Raw genomic sequence first — 23,400 nt, forward strand, 5'->3', positions numbered from 1 at the left:
ACGATGGTTTCAAGAAGCTGCTCTGCGCAAGGTCGCTATGCATTAAGCATGAATTTAAAGGGCAGATGCCTATGAATAGCTCTGTACGATTGTGACGAAAAGTCGTCTCACGAGACATGGTCACGTTTTTTGGAGATTTGGACATACCTCCCCTCTGCTGGATCCTATTGATATCAGCTCATGTGCCGTGTTGTACACAGTAACGATCACCATGTCCAAAATAGGGAGCTTCACGAGAGAGCAACAAGTTTGAAAGTTTCTGGCAAAAGCTCAGGTTTCGGCCTTCGAAATTTCCAAATTGGATGGGCCATACTTCATTATCGCTGTGCAACTGAGAGCGGCCGGCAGCTGAAACACCGTACAAGAGCCCTTCACTTTCCCACAAGCATTCACTTCTTCTTTGTTGGCAGACAATCAACGACCTTGAGTGATTGCTCATTCGCGGCACGATGTGCCTGGGTTCTCTGAGAGCCATTTGGCTCTACGGCGTTCCCCTTTTTGACACCATAGTATGGGTTTGCGGGATTGAAGTACGAATATTGGCATGTCGGTTGGCCACATTCGACTTAAACCGATACATGTAGTTCCGCGTCTTATTCTTCCTCCAAGCGGTAGTAAATTCACACGTATCGAAGAAACAGAATGGCTTGAAGTGGCGGAAGAGCCGCGGGTCGGAGCGGTAGCTGTTTCACCTGCGAATCAAACACCTTCTTCTCTTCTTTGGGCACTTTCATGCATGACAAGTGCTGCTGGACGAGTCTTCGTCCAGCCCCGGCGCCTCCTTAGCTTTGCTCGCACCGGAGTAAGACTCTGTCCAACCTGACACAAAGAACCCGCCATCAGATAGTTTGCGCACTGCTGCCACCGTTCGTGAAGTAGACCTGGACATGACGGGGAGCGGCGACAACGACACCAGAATGCAATTCAGCGCTCTCAAAATCTCAGACGAGGCTAAATTGCAACAAAGGCTTGACGCTCGAATATTTCGCATCAGGCTTGTCTGTAAAGCTTGTTGCGTTGTGAATGGAGAGAGAGTTTTTGCGCAGGCTGTTTGATGGGCGTGGGACGATCGAGGGCTTTTGGTTGTGCGTGTGGTAGTACACTTTTCTCATGGTGTGCAGGTTTCCCAAGGGCTCCTTACGCCCTCACCAATGGAGCTCGATTCAATTGCACGTTTGAGCATAGCAAACGCCTGAGCAGAAGCGACATCAGGGAGATGTGGCGAAGGGTACAGAATAATTTGCTTCCAGATACATTGCGTACGTGCCGAAACCTATCCTTGTCCCCATCAGATAGGGACAGTCCCATTATGAAACAAGTGGGTTTGAGAATGATGAAGAGAAGACCTCGCTTTTTTACATTTGTTCGCAAACCTAACCCCCCTGTATTTTGAACATTTGCTCCTTTTCAAACCGGCAGCCGCCGAGAAAGCTGTACACTCCTGCCCCACACGAACATCTGCCCAGCCGCCGTTCGCGCTTTCCACCTGTAGCATAAACACCCCCAGACGACTGGAGGTGTATGCGCAGTTTGACCTGCAGAACCCGGATCGGAGAAGGGGTGAAGCCGGCCAACCAGCCATGGAACCGGGCTCTGGCCCGGGTAGCGGTGGTAGAGCGGGAGCGAGCAGGGATGCGCGCACACACGAGCGGATCGACGCCTTGACGCCCCGGAGCAGCACTGGGTGACGTACCAGTGCTGACAGGCGGAGGCGGTTCTGTGCTGGCCCGCTTGCTGCGCGTCCACTCCGGCTCGGCTCCGACTAAACGCGCGCGAAGAGCGAAGGCCACGCTTAGAATAAGCTGGGTGGACTGACCATGGCGGTCGGTTGAGGACAAGCCCGTGCTTGTCCCTCCCCGCCGCCGTCGGTCCGCACCATATTTAATACACAAAACAATCTATCATAACACTACAGTACCGAGGTACTGTAGTGGACTACTGTTGTGCAGGTCGGCCTGCACTGTAATACTGTCAGCTATGTCGAGGCTGACAATACACGTATTACCCGTGGTGCGTGCGCGCTTCGTTCGCGCGTGTACACGTGTATGCGCGTGTCTCTTGTCCCCGTGGTGTACACGTGGACACGCGCGGTTTTACTGTAGAGCGTCGAGCTCTACAGTAGGGGATCCTGTTGTTGATCTAATCTAACTAAAAAGGACGGGGGGTTATACTACACGGCCCCCCCACCAGTGTGAACGTCCGCGTTCACATGTGCTTGTAGAGTGGCTCGTGTTTTCCTGTCCGTCTCGACCCCCATTTTTCCCATCGTCTCTCGCCTGCGTCCGTCTCTCACTTCCTCGCGTGTCGGGCGCATCGTTCCTTACCTTCTCTCCCCACTCGCATTACTTCCGCCGATTGTTCCTCCTCTCCGTCTCGACCCCAGCGTGGTCGCCTTCCCTGCCTGTGGTGCGCTCGTCCTCTTTCCTCCTCTACTCTGGTCCCCGCCGCGTCGCGCGGTGTCAACACGCGCCAAGGCGCATGGGTTCCTGCCCGCTCGGCCGCGCGTCGAGCGCGGCGACTGCCGCTGTAGGGGGTTCGTCGCCCTCTGGCAATACAGGCGCCGCGCCATGCGGAACGACCCCGGTCTTCGGACGGGCATGGGGAATGGGCGTGCGTTGGTCCTCGTCGCCGATATCGGTGGCGCGCCGGCGCGGCTACCTTCTGTCTTTTTTTTTGTTCCCTCAGGCGGCTTACCGGCGCATGGATCTGCGTTGATGCGCGGTGCGGGTGATGCCCTTACCTTTTGTACTCCTCGCCGTCGGCGGCGAGGCAGGGCATGCGACCGTCGTCCTTCTTGGGGGCCCCTCGCCGTCGACGGCGAGGGAACAGCGAGGGGCTGCTCCTATACTTGGTACGTCTCGCCGTCGGCGGCGAGGTCCTGATACCTGACCGTCGAGGGCGATCAGTCGGGGAGGTCGCTCCCCTCTTCTCATTTACCGGCATCGACGTGAGGTGGGGTGGGGGATGACGAGCAGGCGTGTACGAGCATGCGCCCGCCTTCGTCGGTTTCGTCCCGTCGACGATCGCGAACCTTTCGGAAGGACGCTCGCGCTGCGTTCCTAGTTCACACTGATCTCTCGAGTTGTCGGCGGGTTACTGGGGAGAGTGTTCTTACCCCCGACCTCCCTCCGTTTTGAGAAGTCGTTCCCGTCTCGTCCGGCCCGCCTTGCTGTCGAGCGTAGGGGGTAGTCAGAGCGCGGCCGCGGGGGTTCGTCGTACGGCATCGGCCGTGGGAGCGGCGCCCCGGCGGGCCCGACTAGCTTATATATCGTCCCTGGGTTCCTCGCCGTCCGCGGCGAGGACACCGCGCCCGACATATGACTTTTCGTTCGTGTCCCTTGGCGTACGTGGCGGGGGAACGAACCCGCAGGAAATGCTCTCATACTTGGTCTTCCTCGCCGTCTGTCGGCGAGGGACTGGTGCGCTGCCGCCGGGGCGCACCGCACGGCATCGGCCGTGTGCGTAGTGCGGTAGGCGCTCTCGCCTTGCTAGGGTGCCCTTCTCCCTGGCGCCCCTCGCCGTCGGCGGCGAGGGCACAACGCGCGGAAGTGGCCCTTCTTCGGCGTCCCCGGCGTCCGGAGCGAGGGCGCAGCGCGAAGGATGCTATTCTCGTTGGAGGCCCCCGCCGTCCGTGGCGACGGCAGGAGCTAGCGACGTTCGTGTTCCCGTCGGCTGCCCTCGATGTCGGCGGCGAGGGCGCCACGCGTAGGTCGTCCATTAGCGTGAAGATAGCCAGCGGCGAGGCCTGCGGCTCATACGGCGGGGCGGAGTCAGCGCGTACGGTGGAGCGCGCGGGATCGTAGGCGTCGAACAGGCCGGCAGGGTGCGAGGCGGGCGCGGCAGGGCAGCGTCGGAGCGTGCGGAAGGAGGGAGGGCAGACGCGGGGCCACGGTGAAGGCAGGCAGAGGACACGGGGGAGTTCAGCGCGTCGTGTATGCAGCGCGCGCGTGCGCGTTTTTGTCCAGTAACTACTGTAGAGCGCAAGCTCTACAGCGCGACTTGCGCGCGCGCGTGCTGTCCAGCACTGCATTTGCGCAAAAGCGCCTTGACTTTGATTAAATCATAAAAAAAGTCCAAAAATTAATTTTACCGCGAAAATGAATTTTTGCCAAAAAATCACAGCGCAGTCCGTGACGTGTGGTTATTGCCAAGTGTCGGGCGCGACGCACGTATCGCTGCTCTGTCACCGATTGCGTGTGGCTCGGGTGGCGCGTCCTGCACGTGCCACCCGCACGTGACGGTGTAATTTCTCACCTGTTCTTAATTTCATCTGCTTTTCAACCCTCCGTCGTCGGTGGCTGCGGTTTGTCAGAACGGTCGGTACTGCACGTACAGAGCCGGCGCACCGCGGGCCGACGTTTGGTTGGAGGGTCGGCCTGCAAAGGCGTTGAGCATGACACCTTTTTCCCCCGTCCCTTACCTTTTCCTCCCGTCATCGGACGGGATCCGGCTGGTCTCGATTCCATGTAAGTGTCGACGAACCTCCCTGCTCCTCCCGCATAGCGTTATGGTCGGGCGAATGGGGCGTAGGGTATCGTCGCGGCTAGCGGTGCTTTCGGAACTGCACTCGCGGCGCAGTCCATATTCCACTCAAATCCTTCGCGCTGTTGGCAGGGCACGGGGGAGTTGTCCCCATCTTGTCCGTACACGCACTGACGTCGATCGTGCGTCACTAGACAACGCTCGCACTGTTAGGGCTGGATCGATCCCCCTCGTTTCTGCGTCGTGGCCGGTCTTCTTATGCCGTCGTTGCCGTCCCGGTATTTCAGAATGCCTCACGCCCGCGCGCTTCGACCGCGGTACCACTCCCTCTCTCTGCGCTGCGTTTTGTGCGCTGCGTTTTGTGCGCGCTCGGAGACGGCGGAAGGTGTTCGTCGCGAGAAGCAAATGCCGTACAAGGCGGTACGGAGGTGGCGGGCGTAGATGCTTCGAGATGGTTCACAGTTCGTCCGTGTCAGGTCGTCTCGTGCCGTCCTCCTTCGCGCACCGATGGGCTCTCGGATCTAACGTGTCTTTCCGCGTGTCTCGAGCCCCAAAGCGGCATCATCGCTCACTGTACTTCATCCCGAATACCGCCCCGCGCACACCTGCACACCGTTTGTCCTCTTTTCCTAGGATGTAAGGACGCGGTTGCGAAAGAGGGTTTTGCCGGCGTAATAATCGCGTGTCAGGGGTCGTCTTTCGTATACGATTCCCGCTGGGGAAACTACGCATCAGCATCTCTTGCTTCTGCTGTCTTCCGCCATGGCTCTCTTACCTTGTAGAGGGGGCGGGTGCGGTCGATCCACTTCCCGTAACGGCTTACGGTCTCATTAGTGCGGCGATCCGCATACCCCCTCCCGCCATGGAGAGTTGGCCTCCTGGAGGATGGACTACGGGGTTCTCGTCGGAGCCTCTCTTACCTAACCGACGGGCTATGTTTTCGTGAGACAGTCCGTACTGTCTGTTCTTCTGCGTCTTGCCGGAGCCGCCGGATGCCATTCATGGCCATGACTATGGATGCGTGGCGGCGTCGTCGCGGCTTCTCGCATTGGCTTAGTTCGTCAATACGTCTTGACTTCGGGCGCCGTCCCATTGTGTGGGCCTCCGATGGGGTAGCTGTACTTTCGCGTCTCTTCTTTCCGGTGTGCTCGTTCCGCCAGACGTTTTAATCCGCGAAGGAGCGGTTGAGGGCCCCCTCCCGAAGCGTGAACGTCCGCGTTCACGTTTGACTTGAGGTCCGTGCCGGTGCGTCTCCGGAGGCGTTGGGCGTAACGAGACACCAACTCCTCCGGGACGTGAGTCTACGCAGTCCAGGTGGGCTTGTCGTAATCCACCCACTTGATGAGGAACTCGATAGTTCCGTCTTGCATATCTCGGTGCTTCAGCAGTCGCTCGACAGCGTACTGTGTTCCCTCTCTGACCTTGTCGGCAAGGTCAGCTGGGGTTGTTGTGCTCCCCCGTGGCGCGTCCGTCGGCGGTGGCGTGTATACGCAGCGGTCTGCGGAGACCCGAACAGTGACCCCCTCACGATCGATCGTGATGGTTCGGCGGTCGTTCGCGAGGACGCGGTAGGGTCCGACCGCAGGGGACGCGAGCTTGTTCGAAGTCTTCCCCCCGTCGGTGGGGTTGAGATATACGTACTCTCCCGGACGGAGTCGCGAGTTGATCCGCCGTATGCGCGTATCGAAGTCGCGCTTGTAGCGAGCCTGCGTCCGACGCAGGCTCCCGTATGCCTTCTGGATTGTCGAATCCAAGGTCTTGAGGAACTCGGTGCGTTGGTCCCCTCTGTCGGCAGGGGGCGTCACGGTCCGGTCGTTGAAGCGAGAACTCCGGCGGTGGTCTGCTGAGCACGAGCTCGAACGGCGTCGTGCTGGTGGTGCGATGTACGTGGGAGTTATAGGCGTACGTAAGCGGCCCCACGTACACGTCCGAGTCATCTTGATGCTCGCCTACGCAGTTGCGTAGCATCGCAGCGATCGTTCGGTTGTATCGCTCAACTTGCCCGTTCGTCTGGGGATGGTATGCCCATGTGTACATATTAGTTATGCCCAGAACACAGCACGTGCTGTGGAAGAACTTGGCATTGAACTGCGGTCCGGTATCCGACAGCAACGTGCGCGGGACGCCGTATTTAAACACCCACGACTCGCAGAACGCAACTGCGACGGTGTATGCGGTTATCGTGCGGAGCGCCAAGACTTGCGTCAGCTTACTGAAGCGGTCCGTAATCACGAGCAGGAACCGTTTTCCTGTCTTCGTCTTGGGGAGCGGCCCCAAGATGTCGATCGTGAGGTTCTCGAGGGGCCTCGTAGCTGGAAACATTCTCAATCGGTTGAGATGTTTCCTCAGCTTCACCCGGTTCATCGCGCAGGTTTGACACCCTGGCACCGTGGCTGCGACGTCTGCAGCCAGGTGGGGCCAGTAGTACTCGCGTCCAAGTTCGTAGTACATACGGTTCTGGCCCGGGTGCCCCGCGATGGCCGGGTTGTGGCACAGGCGAAGGAGCCTGGTGCGGAGCGTCCGAGGTACCACCACCTGAACGATATCAGGGTCGAAGGGGTGTCTCCGTTTGAGCACCCCTTGGTGGTCCTCAAAGAACGCGGAGTCCCGGGACTCTGACTGTCGTGCCAAAACGGTTTGGCAGAAGTCATCCACGCGTTGCTCCTCGGCAATCTCCTCTATCGTAAGAGGGGCCGGAAGGTCGTCCTGCGGTGGGGCGACCGGGGAGTCGAGCGCGCCAGCCTGGGGGTCTTCGGCGCGCTGGATATCGGCGGCGTCGAACTCGTCGTTCTCCTCCCAGAACGAATTGGGTCCTTGGAGAGCGGCGGATTTGTCGTCGCCCCTCTGCTTGTCGCGCGCTCGGGCGCGCGACCTTCTTCGTGAGCTGGCTTGTTTCCGTGTCGTCGCGAAGATGTGCTCGACCTCGTGGTCGCAGCTCGCGATGCAAACGTGGCCCGCGAGCTCGTTCGATACGTCTGGAACGGTCGTGCCCGCGTCGAAGGTGGGAATGTCGTCATCCACCTCGACGCTGGAGCGAGGGTCGTGGGCGACTCTCGGCGACACGAGGCGTGACAGGGCGTCCGGTACCTGGTGCACGCGCCTGGGGCGGTACTGAATGGTGAAGTCGTATTCAGCCAGACGTAGCCGCCACAGAGTGAGTCTTCCGGAACTCTCGGTGAGGGACATGAGCCACCTCAAGGTGTCGTGATCCGTTCGGACTGTGAACTTCGTGCCCTCAACGTACGGCCGTAGTGTGCGGACGGCCCACGCCACGGCGAAGCACTCACGCTCCGTAGCGCTGTAGTTCCGTTCGCTATTGCTTAGCGAGTGCGACCAGTAACCAACGGGGTGCCAATCGTTTGGCTCGTCGTGCTCCTGTAGGAGGGTGCACCCGAGTTGATATGCACTGGCGTCCGTGTCCAACATGTACGGTCGGCCGTACCGTGGTAGCGTGAGGATCGGCGGGGAGATCATCGCCGCCTTCAGGCTTTCCAAAGCCTGAAGCTGAACTTCCATTGGGTTATTGAAATCGTGATCCGAGTCCTTGCTCGTTATATCGGTTAACGGACGGGCAATCTTCGAGAAGCCCTTGACGAAACGACGATACACGTTACAGGCCCCGAGGAACGAGCGCACTTGCGTCAGCGTCCTAGGGAACGTGAACGTTCGGAAGGCGTCGGAGGCCGCATCCGAAACGCTCAGCCTACCTGGGGATATCACGTGCCCCAAGTAATGTACCTTGGAACGGAAGAAGCTGCACTTTTTGAGCTTGAGGGAGATGCCGGCACTCCGCAACAAGCTCAAGACGGTATCGAGATGCCTTGCGTGTTCCGCTTCCGTACACGAGAACACGATAACGTCATCGAGATAGACGAGGCATATTTGCCAGCGGACTCCGGAGAGTATGATATCGAGGGCACTTTGGAAGGTGGCCGGTGCCCCTTTTAATCCAAACGGCATGCGCAAATGGCGGTACGTACCCATATGTGTCGTGAAGGTAGTCTTATCCCGGTCCTCCGGAGCGAACGGGATCTGCCAATAACCAGAATTGCAGTCCAACGTCGTAAAGACGGCTGCATCTCCTAACGAGTCGATGCAGTCGTCCATACGCGGCAGCGGATACGAATCCGCTGCAGTCTTCGCGTTGAGGCGCCGGTAGTCCACGCAGAACCGAAGAGAGCCATCTTTCTTCGGTAGGAGCACCACCGGGGACGCCCACTCGGTGCTCGCGGGTTCGATAACCCCTGCGTTCAACATCTTTTCGACCTCCTTCGCGACCATTTCGCGCATGGCCGGGCCCTTCCGATAGGGCATAGAACGAATCGGCTTCGTTCCCGGTTCGAGGGGAATGCGGTGCTCCGTGGCTTGGATCGTTCCGAGCGCACCGCTCCACAGACTCGAGTGTTTACGGAGCATCTCGAGCACGTGGCCACGGAGCTTGTCATCGTCGATGTATGACAAGTCAATCTCTTTTTCCCAATCCGTCGGTGGATTTCCGGGATCCTTCTGCTGGGGGGTACAGTACCCTCCGCCGTCGGTTGGGGTATAGGTGACCGCTCGCCCGGGTCAACCCCTTCACTCCCAGCGGTGGCCTTCTCGTTGGAGCTGGATCGGCCAGCTCCTACCTCTTCGACTTGATCGGTCAAGTCGGTCAGGTGCATCGCGTGCGCGACCCCCTCAGCGACTCGACGTTCGGGCGTGACGATCGCGAGGGGGTTGCACTTCGCGTATGCCACGACGGTGTGCTTCGGAAACCGCCTCTCACGTCGCGAGAAGTTCGCGACGATGACTTCGAATGTCTGGTTCGGCAGGACTTCCGCGACGCCATTCGTCAGCCTCACTCCATGTCGGTGTTGGAGTGAGGGCTTGGGTTCCAGGAACAAGAGACCCCTCTCCGCGGTTGTCACACGCACACAGGCTTGCGACATCGCAGGGATGGTAACCCAGCGGGCGATTCGGATCGCCTGCGGGGCCTCCTCGCGTACCTCCGGACGACTCGTTTGGCGACCGTGTCGCCTGGTGGGGGAAGTCGGTTCCCCCTTCCCATTGACGATGGCTACCGAGCCACCGTGACGAAGTTCGAGCTTCTGTCCGTCGATGTCGATGCTGCGTACATGCGCATCAATGAACGCGGTCCCAAGTAGAACGGGAACAGCGAGTTGTTCGGCCACTACGAAAGGTATGCGGAACGTCGTGTTCCACAGCCGGACCGCGAAGCGGACGACCGCCGTAAGTCGAAGCGGGTTACTGTTCGCGCCAGCCAGGCGTGGTAATGGGGCGTCCCGTATTACGTAGCGGGCCCAGTCGGGAGGGAGGTCGGCCTTCCTCACAAAGTTGTAGCCCGAGCACGTGTCGACGGCGATCGTGTGGGCTTAAATGCGTTGCCTCCGGTGGCCACGAAGCCCAAGACGTTATATATTTTCGACGTCATGAGGCATACGAGGCCATCGACCACCTTGGGCGCGACCTTATCTGTGAGGTCGTTCCATCGGGGCCTTCGACTTCGGCGTTGGCCCCTCTTGCGTTTCCTTCGGCTCGAGCCGGGGGAGGTTCGCGTCTCAGTGACGCCCGTCCAGGTGCTGGAGTCCGTACGAGGCGGACATTTCGTCGGCGACCCTTGCGCTCACGGGGGTCAGGAGGTTGACCGACTCGTGTATGTCGACGTGAACTGCGTCTCGCTCGTTGCGCTTCACTGGGACGTCGGGTGTCCCGGTGATGCCTTCTTCCAACATCGGGTCTACGTGGGTCTCGGTGTTGGGTTTCTCCGGCAATGTCGACATTGCTGGAGTCCCCGTGCTCGACTCCGATAGCGGGGAATGTATTATCGGGCAATACCCCCCGCGTCCTTGGCCAGCACGCGGGGACCGGTCTAGTTCATAGGGAAAGACGGCTCACCCGACTGCGTGTACGTAACCGTCTTTACCCTTTTTTCGAACTACCGGTGCTATCGGAGCTACCCCCTGGCTATCGTCGGCCAGGTTTTCTCGGGGTGGCCGGCCGCGTGGGTCGGGACTATTCCTCCCCTACGGCCCGGCAGCCGTGGCGAAGTACTCGGGTACTTCCGGGCCTTGACCTGCGGCGTCCGGTCGTCGCAGGATATGGGGGACAACGCGAGTCGGCTCTCCTTCGTGACCCTCTGTGGGTAGGGGGTACGGATCCTCTACTCAGTCTTGCAGGTACATTGTCGCATTTTGTACCTGTTGAGGTAACTGAAAACGGTCTCGGTCCCCTCTTTCTCCTTGTCGGGGGTACCTTGTGTCCGCCTGCTGGTAGGCGGGTCGATCCCGACGATCGACTTCGTTACGATGGTACGCGCCCCCACGGGGGGCTAAGCAAGCGCCCCCACCCGAACGATTCGGGAAACCTTGACGCCGAGGACGACCCTCACCGACCACTTGCCGGAGGAGATTGAGCGCCCCGGGGCGCGTCTCCATCTGGTAGCGGTAGTTCCTGTATGCCGTGAACATTCGTTGTTCCGGCGACAGGAACGGGCACGCGTACATGGCATGCCCGTACGTACGGCATAGCCAGCACACGTACGCGCTGCCGTCCGTTGCGGCGAAGGTTGCCGCGTGTCGCGCCTTCTCATCGGTAAGGAGGGGCACGCGACGGGCTTCACCTCCGGTATCTCGGTTGGAGATGTCGAGCTCAGCGACCCGGGGGTCCGTACCCCTGGGTGCTCTTGGAGTGGCCGTGAATGCGGTCGCGTAGCGCGACGTCGTTCCGGTCGACATTGGTGAAGGGGGTCGACCCCCTACTGGCCCTGCTCCGTGCGTAATGAGGACAGGGTCGGCCTGCCACTCATCTTCCGCGGCATGGAGGGTAGCGGCGGGCGAATTTGTTGCGGCGGACTTCGTAGTCCTGCCAACCCTCCCTGCCGGTTTCGAATCCGGCGGAGGTAAACTGCGTCGAGCGCAGTAAGCGGTACCTTCCGCCGTTGCGAAACTGCGGATGGTCGGAAGATCGGTCTTCTGGCGGCTCGGCAGCCGCTGGACTGTCTCGGAAACTGCAGCACGGGTCGCAGGAGCGAGTCCCCGCACGAAGTAGTGCGCGAGGGACTGTTCGGAGAACACTGCCTTGCACCGGAACGCGGCAGTTTCGAGCCGGTCTGCGAACCTGCTCTCCGTTTCATGAGATTGCTGTCGCGTCGTCGCGACAGCGTCGTACGCTTCACCTAACACGTCGTCGGTTAGGTAGCGTTTCAGGAACTGGTTCACGAGCCCCGGCCAACTCACGTCGTCGTGTAGTTGGCCGGCGCGGAGGCCACGCATCGTATAACTCGTATACAGGTGCTCTGCGTCGCGCTCTAAGAAGTGCGCCAGGACTCTCACCGCAACACCTTCGGTCATGTGTTGCGAGTTGAAGGTTATCCGAATATCCTTCAAGAACGGCAGCAGCTCGATCGGGTCCGTACCGTCGAAGCTACGCATCGCGGGACGGATACCACGACAGCGTTGGACGTACTTCGCGATCTGTCCCGCGTCACCCGAGGTGACCAGCCTCGAGGTGTTGTCCAAGCGGTACATATGATAGTCAGCGACGGCGTTGAACTCTTGGATCATGGTATGCACCGGCTCGAGCCCGGGTTCAGCGGGACCCAGCGCGCTAAAGGCAGTGACGGGCAGCGTAAGGACGTCTATCGGACCTGGATGCGCGGTGTAACCCGCCGGCGGGTAGCCGCCCCAGCGAGGATCGACGGAGAACATAGGTTCTCCGGATCCGCGAGCGGCTCCTCCATGGTCCTGTACGTCGGCGTACGATACGCTTTCCATCTGCCGCCTACTTCCGGGGATAGGCGGCAATGCTTGGGTCTCGGACGCGAGATTCGCGCCCATCGGAATACGGTTTCCTTCCGCAGTCCGACTAGTGTCGGCGCCAGTCGGACGCCAACCTTCCAGAGCGACGACGCTCGGAGGTGCCGCACCACCGGGCCCTCTCGAGGGGGCACTGGGCAGCCTTGCAGCCCTGGTCCGTTCCATGTCACGAGCACGCTGTCGCGTAGCGTTGAGCTCGGCGGAGAGGTGCGCGAACGCACCCAACTGTTCTGCTGACGGGGACGGTCGATCGTCGGGACGTCTCGTCGAGGTCGGCCTCGTGGGGCGACCTTGCCCGTGCAGTACGGGCTGTGCGAGGCGTGAGTCTTTGACGAGCACCAGTCGCCAGTGTAACTCGTCGACTAGTGCTCGGAGATTCTCCAAGGACTGGCTGACTCGATCGAACCTCCCTTCACGTAGGGAGCGGAGCTCGTCCATACATCGCGAGTAGACGGCGTCCGTCACGTCTATACGGAGTGAAGTACGGACTTCCCCGATGTAGTTAGCTATGCGATCGAACATCGCAGCCGCTTGTCCTTCGGTGGACCCCGGCGACGGTTCGCGGTCTCGGAGACCAGCGTAGCCGTCGCGGAACGGCGGTGATGGTGCGTGCATAGCGGCCGCCCTCGGATCCGCCCGTTCGGACCGGATCGAGGTAGCGTATTATTGACTCATCTCAACGCGTACGGACTCCGAGGAAAAAGAAAGTCATCTCGGAAAGATCTCGGGGTCTTCTAGGTCGGGAGACCACTGTAGCATAAACACCTCCAGACGAGTGGAGGTGTATGCGCAGTTCGACATGTAGACCCCGGATCGGAGAAGGGGTGAAGCGGGCCAACCAGCAATGGAACCGGGCTCGGGCCTGGGTAGCGGTGGTAGAGCGGGAGCGAGCAGGGATGCGCGCACACACGAGCGGATCGACGCCTCGACGCCCCGGAGCAGCACTGGGTGACGTACCAGTGCTGACGGGCGGAGGCGGTTCCGTGCTCGCTCGCGTGCTGCCCGTCCACTTCGGCTCGGCTCCGACTAAACGCGCGCGAAGAGCGAAGGCCACGCTTAGAATAAGCTGGGTGGACTGACCATGGCGGTCGGTTGAGGACAAGCCCGTGCTTGTCCCTCCCCGCCGCCGTCGGTCCGCACCATATTTAATATACAAAACAATCTATCATAACACTACAGTACCGAGGTACTGTAGTGGACTACTGTTGTGCAGGTCGGCCTGCACTGTAATACTGTCAGCTATGTCGAGGCTGACAGTACACGTATTACCCGTGGTGCGTGCGCGCTTCGTTCGCGCGTGGTACACGTGTGCACGTGTATGCACGTGTCTCTTGTCCCCGTGGTGTACACGTGGACACGCGCGGTTTTACTGTAGAGCGTCGGGCCCTACAGTAAGGGATCCTGTTGTTGATCTAATCTAACTAAAAAGGCCCCAGGGCGGGTTATACTACACCACCTTCTTGGAGACAATGAGCCATTCCACACTCGCTACTTCCTCGCGACTTGATACACCAGCCTTTGCATGTGCGACACGAATCGTATCCTGTTACACTGATTCCCCTTCACTTATACCGACCTTTGGCACAGCCCGAGGGTCGCCGACGCGCCGAGCCACCATCAACACCTCCAATGTCCTCATGATTTGTATTCCATCTGCGAATCGAATCGGAGCTGCGCCGACTGCTATCTTATCTACAACCTTCTTGTTGCCGTTGATGTCAACTTGGAACTTCGGCTTGCTTCTCTTAACCGTTCCCGAGTCGTCGTCTGTTGCACTGTCTGATATTTGCCATTGGACGCATTTTTTGGACCTGGTCCTAGTAAGCTGTTAGTTTGGTGTTAGTTTGGTTCTTTATATTTGTTAGTGCCTGATGAGGCGATGACCTCAATGGGGATGTGTAAGTCACCCTGAACGACTGTACTTCATCTTCTTGAATACTGAATTCTACCACGGGCTTTTTCTCTGTGACAAAGGAGCGGGATGGGGCGATTGAGACAGATATTGGAAGAGATGACGTCCTCGCGGGCATTCCTTTGTAGTATCGACCCTCCGGTACCATCCCCCATATCCATTGTTCATCGTTAATCAAGTTGAGCGCCTTTGCCAATCGCTTCCGGATCTTGCGATCATCTATCGGTACAACGACCTCAACTCGAGCAGTCAAATTACGGGTCCGCCAATCTGCAGAGCCGATGTAGAATTTTCCTTCGGCCCCATCCTGAAAGTAGAATATGCGCCTGTGCTGCAATACTTGTCCAATCCATGAGTAAACCAGAATGTTATCACTCAGACCCTTGATCCCTGGTCGAAAACGGCACGGTCCTCGGACAATCAAATCGATTCTTACCCCAGCTGTTGATGATTCGTACAGCTTCCTTGGTAACTAGCCTCTCTGTCAAGGCGTTCACTTCACAAACAATTCTGGGAGGTCTTCCTGCCCTGGAATTCTCAGCATTATCCTTAATCAGCTCGATGAAGCGGCGCCCATCAAGGCGCAGGCGTTCTACTAGTACGACACGTGCGCGACGTCTGCGCTCTGCAAGTACTACTGGCAGAGCACAGACGTCGCGCAGGTCACCCTGGGCGTCGCGGCGACATCGGATGAGGCTTTTGCGCGGCGCTGGGGAAAGGAAGGGGCAGTAAAGGCGGGAGAAGAAAGAGAAGAACGACAGGGCGAGGTGCAAGAGAGGAGGGGGAGCGGACAGTCTGGGATCCAGTGTGAAATTTATTTGCACATGTGTAAATTTGCCCGTCCAGGTGGGACTTGCTCAGGAGGCGAAAGGAGTCAGCATGCTCACATTCGACGTGTAGCGTAAACACCCCTAAACGGATAGGGGTGTATGCTTAGTCCTGTAAGACCCGTACGTACCAGAAGACGGGGGAAGTCGGACCAGCTAACGAAACCGGAGCACAGGCCCGGGTAGCGTGGTAGAGCGGGATCGGGGGGAGGACGCGCACAAGCGCGCGCAGATCTACGCCTCGACGCCCCGGAGCAGTGCTAGGTTACGTTCCGGTGATGACGGGCGAAGGTGGATCTAGGCTCGCTCGCGTGCTCGCGCGTCCTCTACCCGCGCTCGGTCTCGTATTAAGGTAGCTAACGAAAGCTTCCTTAGGATAAGCTGGAAGTCAGACCTAGGCGGTAGGTCGTGGACAACGCCGTGCGTGTCCCCCTTCGCCGCCGCCCGTCCGTTCCGTCATTTAATGTACAATTAGTGTATCGTAACTTAGTACAGTACGTGCTGTACTATGCGGCACTACTGTAGTCGGCCCTGTCAGCCGACAGGGCTGACTGTACACGTGTCGTACACGTATAGTACACGTGGGGGCGCGTGTCCCCGTACACGTGTGGTATTGGCTGTCTGTACGGTTCGTGCCTTACAGAGCCGGATCCAATTCGTAATCTAATTCTTTTGTAGTTATACTACACGACGCTGCCCGATGCACTTGAATACTGCTAGCGCTCGTCATATTCCTTCTCCGCCTCTTCGCCGAAATTATATAGGAGTAAACTGCCCCCGGCACGCGACTATCAAAAAAATGAGCCAGCTCGACGGATGCGACTTGCGCAGATCAAACTGTTTCTATGTAGGCGCAGTCGTTTGAGTACACGTGTGTACGTGGAAATGTATACATGTACATGCGCTCGCGGATGATGAACATGACCCATGCACGCGCGGGTGATGAACTTAATGATCCAGTTCACCGAGCACGAACAGCGCTTCCGTAGCTTCCTCACAAACTTGCACACATTTTCCCAGAACCGTTTCGTTCCACTACATACCTTCTCATCTTCCGGAAACCGAATTCTTATCTTGAGGTATGTCGCAAGCTCGACTACGGCGTTTTATACGGTGATCCTCATTTTGTTTGCTGACGCGGGACTTCCAATACTCAGTAATGCCCGTTCATTGTTCATAGAATCTCTGATGTGTCCATTGCAGACATCCGGAATGGCTCCCTGGAGCACCACAGCTATAACATCAGAGTCGCCAAATCTGATATCTCCGACGACGCGGGCATCCTCTGCTTCCCGCCACCTGCTTTCCTCTACACTGCTTCCATCTATTCCTTTATCTTTATCTTCATCTTCATCATCACCATCATCTTCATCGTTCTCTTTAGGCCATGAGTACACTTCGTCCTCTTCATTGCCATCATCGTCTTTCCCACTGACATCTCCCTGACTGCACTCTTTTCTTGGCCTTGGTTTTTCCTTTTCACCGCCTTCTTCACAGTGATCGGCATCGTCGCCTGCATTCATGCCCCCTTCCCCAAACTCAATTGACGAGCCAGACACTGGCGTGTCTGATACAAGTGGGTTCTCATCATCAATATCGTCAATGCTGTGGTCACCACACCATAACAAACCACTGTTGACCTCATCGACGGCCGCACTGACGGCCGCTTCGTCGCACTCAGATGGCTGTACCTGCATCATCAGAATCTCAGAACGCTTCTCTAGTGAGCCAGAAACATGCGAATTGGTGGCTTCTGGAGTGTTTTCTTGCCCACATGTAGTTCGAGATCTTGCGCGAGTCATCGCTCCTCGCCTTTGGCAATCCTGCATACTGACCTGTGCGTCTTCGGTCTGCTTCTTGAGCGCGCGATTCCTTGACCGGGTCACTCTTCTGTTGTAACCCTGGCTTACTGTAGTCTCGCTCAAATCTTGCAAAAACACAATGTTGCAACCTGGCCCTTAGTCTACCATGGCATGCGATTCCCTGTGTCCCGGTCATCCGAAACTCGCTCTTGTGGTACTGATGTGTCGTTGATTGCCTGCCAACAAATGAGACGTGAATGCTTGTAGGAAAGTAAAGCGCTCTTGTACGGTGTTTCAGCTGCCGGCCGCTCTCAGTTGCACAGCGATAATGAAGTATAGCCCATCTAATTTGTAAATTTTGAAGACCGAAACATGAGCTTTCGCCAGAAACTTTCAAACTTGTTGCTCTCTCGTGAAGCTCCCTACTTTCGACATGGTGATCGTTACCGTGTACAACACGGCACATGAGCTGATATTAATAGGATCCAGCAGAGGGGGAGGGATGTCCAAATCTCCAAAAAACGTGACCCTGTCTCGTGAGACGACTTTTCGTCACAATCGTACAGAGCTATTCATAGCACCTCTGCCCTTGAAGTTCATACTTAAGGCATAACGACCTTGCGCAGAGCAGCTTCTTGAAACCATCGTTACAGTTCCTGTCGACCATGACCACCATCATTTCGCATTACCCCTCCAGGATCCCTGAACGGCCACAGGCATGGCAGCGTGCTGCGTCAAATCAAATATGCTGTTCTGGATGACGTTGGGTCCGTCGATGTTTGAGATTCTTTAGGACGAAATCTTTCACGAGTTCGAAACTGAACAGATCATTGCTGGATTGAGACAGCTTCGAAGAATTGTCAGCCCAACCCTCTGTTCCAGATTTATCCCCCAAACGCTCCCCCTGAGGACGGCGTGAGTCGAAATCTATGATGACCGCCGTATTGTCTCTAGTAATCATGACGTTGCTAACGTTAAGTTCATTGTGACACAATCCAAGACAGTGAAGGTGTAAAATTCCCGTTCGCATTTCTTCAAGCCATTGCAAAGCAACCCGTCTTTCAACCGGAGATTTCATTCTATCCGTTAACGTATGCTGGTATATCTGCCCACACAGTGCAACAACCCGGTTGCTCTCATCCATTTCACATCCCAAATACTGCGCCACATTGGGATGCTGATTACGACTGAGAACCTCGCCGATGCGAGCTTCCTATAAAACAAGCCGAGCCAGGTCATTTTCCATCCCAGGTTCATAGCGCAGAAGCGAACGTTTCTTTCTGTAGCATATGGCTGGAACGCATCGTAGCACCGTCAACCAGTCCTCAACGTGCGGGTACACATCATCAATCGGAATGGTCACGCCACTCACTCTACAGAGATCGAGGGTTCCATTGGAGTAAACTGGCTTGTCTATACGCCCCTTAAACAGATCACTTCCGTCTCTGTAAACGACAACCAAAAAAAGTAACAGCACTGTCCCCATCCGCTACCCACGCTTCCCCTTCCTCCAAAATTTCTATCATGACTCTTTGAGTGTCCGTACAGGCAGAAGGGCTCGATAGGGATGGAGCTTCAATTCGGGCAACCCGTACTCAACATGTCTGACTAATTGAAGGTGAGCACTTGGTTTAGTGGAAGTGCTGGTCGATGATATCGTAACACACAGCTCTGAAATCCAGATCACCTAATTAGCTCTGTGCGTACGACTGCTCAATCTGGTTTTTCGAGCGACATGTGGGGCATTAAAAATAAGTGAAAGTCTGCCCACTTTAATTTCATTTTCATTTTTTTGGTTTGCGCAAAATTTGGTCCCAGTAGGCCTTTTCGACAAATACGTGCATACTGTAGAGATAATGATCGAATCACTATGAATCCTTGCCATCACGAAACAAACCCTTTCTTTGTGTAAAGACTGAGATGTTGCGCAAAAGAGTACCCGTTATCATATATCATATCGAAATGCAGATATTCAATTTTTTTACTGAACCCCTCCCTTTTGCGTATGGCAGCAACAACCGCAATCAAGATACCTACTGTACTCAATTCACATAGCAATTACACACCTATCCAGCAAACACTCACCGGCACCCTGCTCAATTGCCTTCCGTTTCACAGTTCCTCTCTTCAATATACCAAGATCCCCCAACCGTTCACGGGCTTGCGTTACTTCTGCCAATGATGCTTTCCCAGAGAATATTGACGTAAACAATGCCTTGAGGCTACTCGCCGACGCCGCCGTTGAGCGCGAGGCAATCATTGATGAATATGACATCGACGCCCTAAAAGAAGACTCAGACGAGGAATGTGCCTCCAGCTCCCCTGTGTTTGATAAAATTTACAACACAGGAGGTTCTGAGACAGTTATCCAAATGACAATTTTTGATGTAAATGAATTTGGTGAACTGTGGCTTCTGCTACAAGATTATGTTACAAAGTCTTGGAACATCGGTCGAGGACGGAAGTCAAAATTTAGTGGCAAAGATGTGTTTATGTTCGTGCTAACAGCACTCAAGCACGGCGGACAGTGGGACTACCTAGGAAGGCTCTTCGGAGTAAGCAGTCCTACATTCGAGCGCACCATTATGAAATTTATCGACGTCGTTAACGAGGAATTTTATGAAGCTCTGGTTCTAAATCTGGCCGAATCCTGGACTATGAAGAGGACGATTGAAAGGCAGCAAACGTTCAAGATGTTTAAATTTTGCCGCTATGCCACTGACGTCACTTTTAAGCGTATAGGCCAAGTGGAACTATGGAGGAAGGTAAAAGGTATTTCAGCTGTAAACATAAGCTTTATGGTTACAAGGTGGAGGTATCGGTTCTGCCAAACGGTCAAGCAATTGTATGTTCCGATCATGGTCCAGGATCAGTGGCAGACATTGGTATTGTGAGAAAGATGGAGAAGTTTCATACCGACGCTATGAGCAAGAAAGACGGAGAACTGGACATTGCTGATGTTGGAATTCTGTGTGACAAGTATGATAATAGCTTGGGTCTACTGGCTGACAAAGGCTAGCAAGGATCAGGTGAATTGTTACGGTCCGTTATTCCGAGATGCAAGCCAATTAATGGACACTTGTCGATACATGATGAGGCGCAAAACAAGAAGATTTCTTCAGATCGTAATATTGTGGAGAATTTTTTCGGGAGACTGTGCACAAATTGGAATATCCTATCAAGCAAGTACAGGTGGGCAGAAAAGAGCTATGATAAAATTTTTAGGATGTGTATCAGTCTTACAAATCTTCATAAAAAGTGGCATCCGCTGCGGGCTGCTGATTTGGACCGTCATAACCAGATCAAAAGCCGACAGTATGCGATCGGGGAGGAGATTTTCATGAAAAGGAGGCGTATGCAGGAGAAATATCGTGCGAAGCGCCGCTGCCGTCTTGGTCTGGAGCTGTATGCTCTTGATAGGGACAGCGATCGTTATGATTCCGTGCTACAGTAGGATATGAGTATTCGTGCAGTATTACTGTAATCAACAAGTACAAAAGGGGTACACACCCTCTCATAACAAGTGCTGAATAAATTCCAAATTTCTTCATATATGTGTAGGAATCTGCCGTTTTCGGTAATGACTGAGTCTTTGTGCTTTTTATCAGTCTTTGCCCACGAAGGTCGCATTTGCCGAGAATATCTAGTATACACTTAACGGGCCCACAATGACCGGGGTGGATGGGCTTGTTGCACCCCCTACACATGCGACCGAGGGCTACTCTTATGGGTGCCTTCCGTCCTGGGTCTCGGTTCCCGAATTCTTTAAACCCTCTTCACTGTCTCCACTCCGTCCTGCCTATGCGTCCTGTCAGGCGAGAAATAACGAAAATAAAGCGGCCACGCAGCGAGAAGCATCGGAAGACCGAGCTAAAAAATTACCCCAGCGCTTCGGTCACTCACTTGGCGGAGAAACTTCGTCAAAATGGTACCAACAATTCCCGTCGTGAGCCCAACGCTTTTCCGGATAGGACGACAGGCATGCGACAACAAACTGAAGCAAATCAGATGGAAGTTGCACCTCTCATCCTCCCTGGTTCCGTCCCTAATATAGTCCAGAGGGTGCGAGCTAGGATGGAACAGCATCCCGTGGCCAAGGGCGCTTTCATGCATGACCAGCGTATCGATTCATCCAACCATGGAAAGAATATCAGCGAAGAATTCATGCGGCATGTGAGAGAGAAGTCCTTCGTGCACATGAAGATAAGGAAGAACCGAGACTGTGGCACGGGAATGCGCGTTTTTGGGAAAACGTCTGTGTCTTTGCGGTCAGGCTTCTCGCTCAAGGAAAAGCGCGAACCATTTTTGAGGCCATGAGACGGTATCCCTCATCAAATCTGATGTGTACCGACGTAAAATTAATGTTTGGGAAGGACAAGCGTATTGGTGATGAGGCGTTCAAAGTGCCCGCGGGCTGTAACAAAATTTCTCTTTTCAATCATTACAGGCGTCATTTAAACTCCTGCAGCCACTGGTTTGAGAAGAAAACCCACGGCCGTTTACAAGAAATGACAGTACACATGATCGCTGTTTCTGAATATGTCTTGCGTTGTGCGTATCACTGCCATGAGTCTTTCCATACTGCAGGTGATATGTCTAATCGGTTTCTTTGACTGGTTTTAACAAATATTGTCGACGAAGAGCAAACTGAAACCAGTCTTCTAAGGCTTGGTTCTTCGAATATCCAAAAACACATGTCGGATAAATCGGCGAAGACATGTTTGGAACAATCTTTGCGCAATGCTCACAATGCCATTGTTGAAGGGACCAGTGCTGCTGGACGAGTGTACGGCTGCAAGGTAACGAGGTCTAAAGGAAAACATCTGCTTGGATCGCCTTACATGCGGCCAGTTTTGCACAAAGTAATGGATGAACTTGTCGCTGATTTATCAGCAACCATTCGAGAAGTCCTCGGAAACAGTGTTGACCTCGATCAATTTGAACTGGAGATGACGAGACTTTTGCGGAAAACAGATACCATCTTCCGGGAGATTAAATCCATGTTTCACAAGAAAGGTAGGGGTGATAGGGACATGGAGTCACACAAATGAAACGAAATTCATTTTGAACTTTACAAGTACCGCCCACGCCAGCGCTGTGAAATTTCTACTTGAGCGTTACGCTGAAGAATCTGCGTGATCTTTCAACGATAGTCATCAAGGTCTTTCGGACGGGAATGTGAAGTGTCTCGCTCACTATAATAGGCAAAGGCTCGTCACCGCAGGCAGCCAACGCGTCATCTTGCCCTTGAGACTTCCGCTATGTGATCGCAGGGAGTGACCACAATATACACATTGGCATATGTATATTGTAGTTACTCGAGCCAATGACGAAGACGCTACCTTCGTCATCTGCGTGACGTCCTTGAGCGGATTTTTGGAGAGGGATGCGCAAAGAGACGGTGAGGTAATATTCCACCGTGTTCCTGCAAATACGTCTAAAAATGACGATTCATGTCACACGTGAAAAGGCTGGTGTATCAAGTTGCGAGGAAGTGGCGAGCCTGGGATGGATCATTGTCTCCAAGAAGGTGAAAAATTTTACCCCGCCCGCGTTACAAACTCCTTCATTCACTAGGCCCCCCACCCTTTCGCTCCTCGGCCGCTCCGGCTCCCCTGCCATAGCGCACGCCGACCGGTGAGCCAGTAGCCCCCGTCCATGAAACACGCTTGCTCATTTTCCTTCACCTTTCCCTTTACACCCACAGCAGGGCCTCCTCCCCACTCCTGACGTCCTTTTTCTTTCGGAATACCCCATATTCCGCCACCCGCCTCTCAACCATCGCACCCACCCAAGCCACCCCGCCCATTCTATCCCACTTGCACGTCACAAATTATATCCACAAGCAGTGACGCAGGCCTTATTGAGACATTGACAGTCGCAATATCGATACACTCGTTCAAGAAGCATTCTCCAAACGTGGTGACTATGCAAGATTATTTTGTCTGAAGATTTGCAGGTCGAGGATCACATGCCCATGAGAAGGCGGTGCGCTGTTTTGTCCAAAGCATGGCAGGGTATTCCATTGTGCAGTACTTACTGAATAGGGTTTGAATATCAAAGACCGGCATAACGACAATCTGATGATTGACTCCGTATCGATTTTGGCGTCCTCTTATCAAATTCACCGGGTGGGAGCATGGAATTTGAGAAATCATCCTTTAAGTTCACGACTGAGATGGTCAAAATCTGGTGCATGAAAGTTTAAGAAACTATATGTACAAGGTTAAGCTACTTCTAATTTTAAAGGTACCTTAGATGACGATCTCACACCGAAAACGTACGTCCCCTTACTGGATCGAAAGAACAAGGTCGAGAGCTTTCCTGATGGACACAATGTGCTGTTGGTATCTTCGGCAACTTCACTATCAACAAAGCTGATCATGAGACACTACAAGAGCCTGCGGGATGAACCGACCGGTTCAGATCTAATTGTATTGTAATCAATGCTCTCCTTTCTTTCTTCTACAGTTGCATGGTTTGGCAAGAAAAGGGGCTAAATTGGGTGCGGCGCGGTGGGTCGTGGAGATGTATGGCATCCACGGCAGTATCCTATACTCCAG

This window comes from Chondrus crispus, genomic scaffold (assembly GCF_000350225.1).
Source record: "Chondrus crispus Stackhouse genomic scaffold, scaffold_43, whole genome shotgun sequence".
In the NCBI taxonomy this organism is placed as follows: domain Eukaryota; phylum Rhodophyta; class Florideophyceae; order Gigartinales; family Gigartinaceae; genus Chondrus; species Chondrus crispus.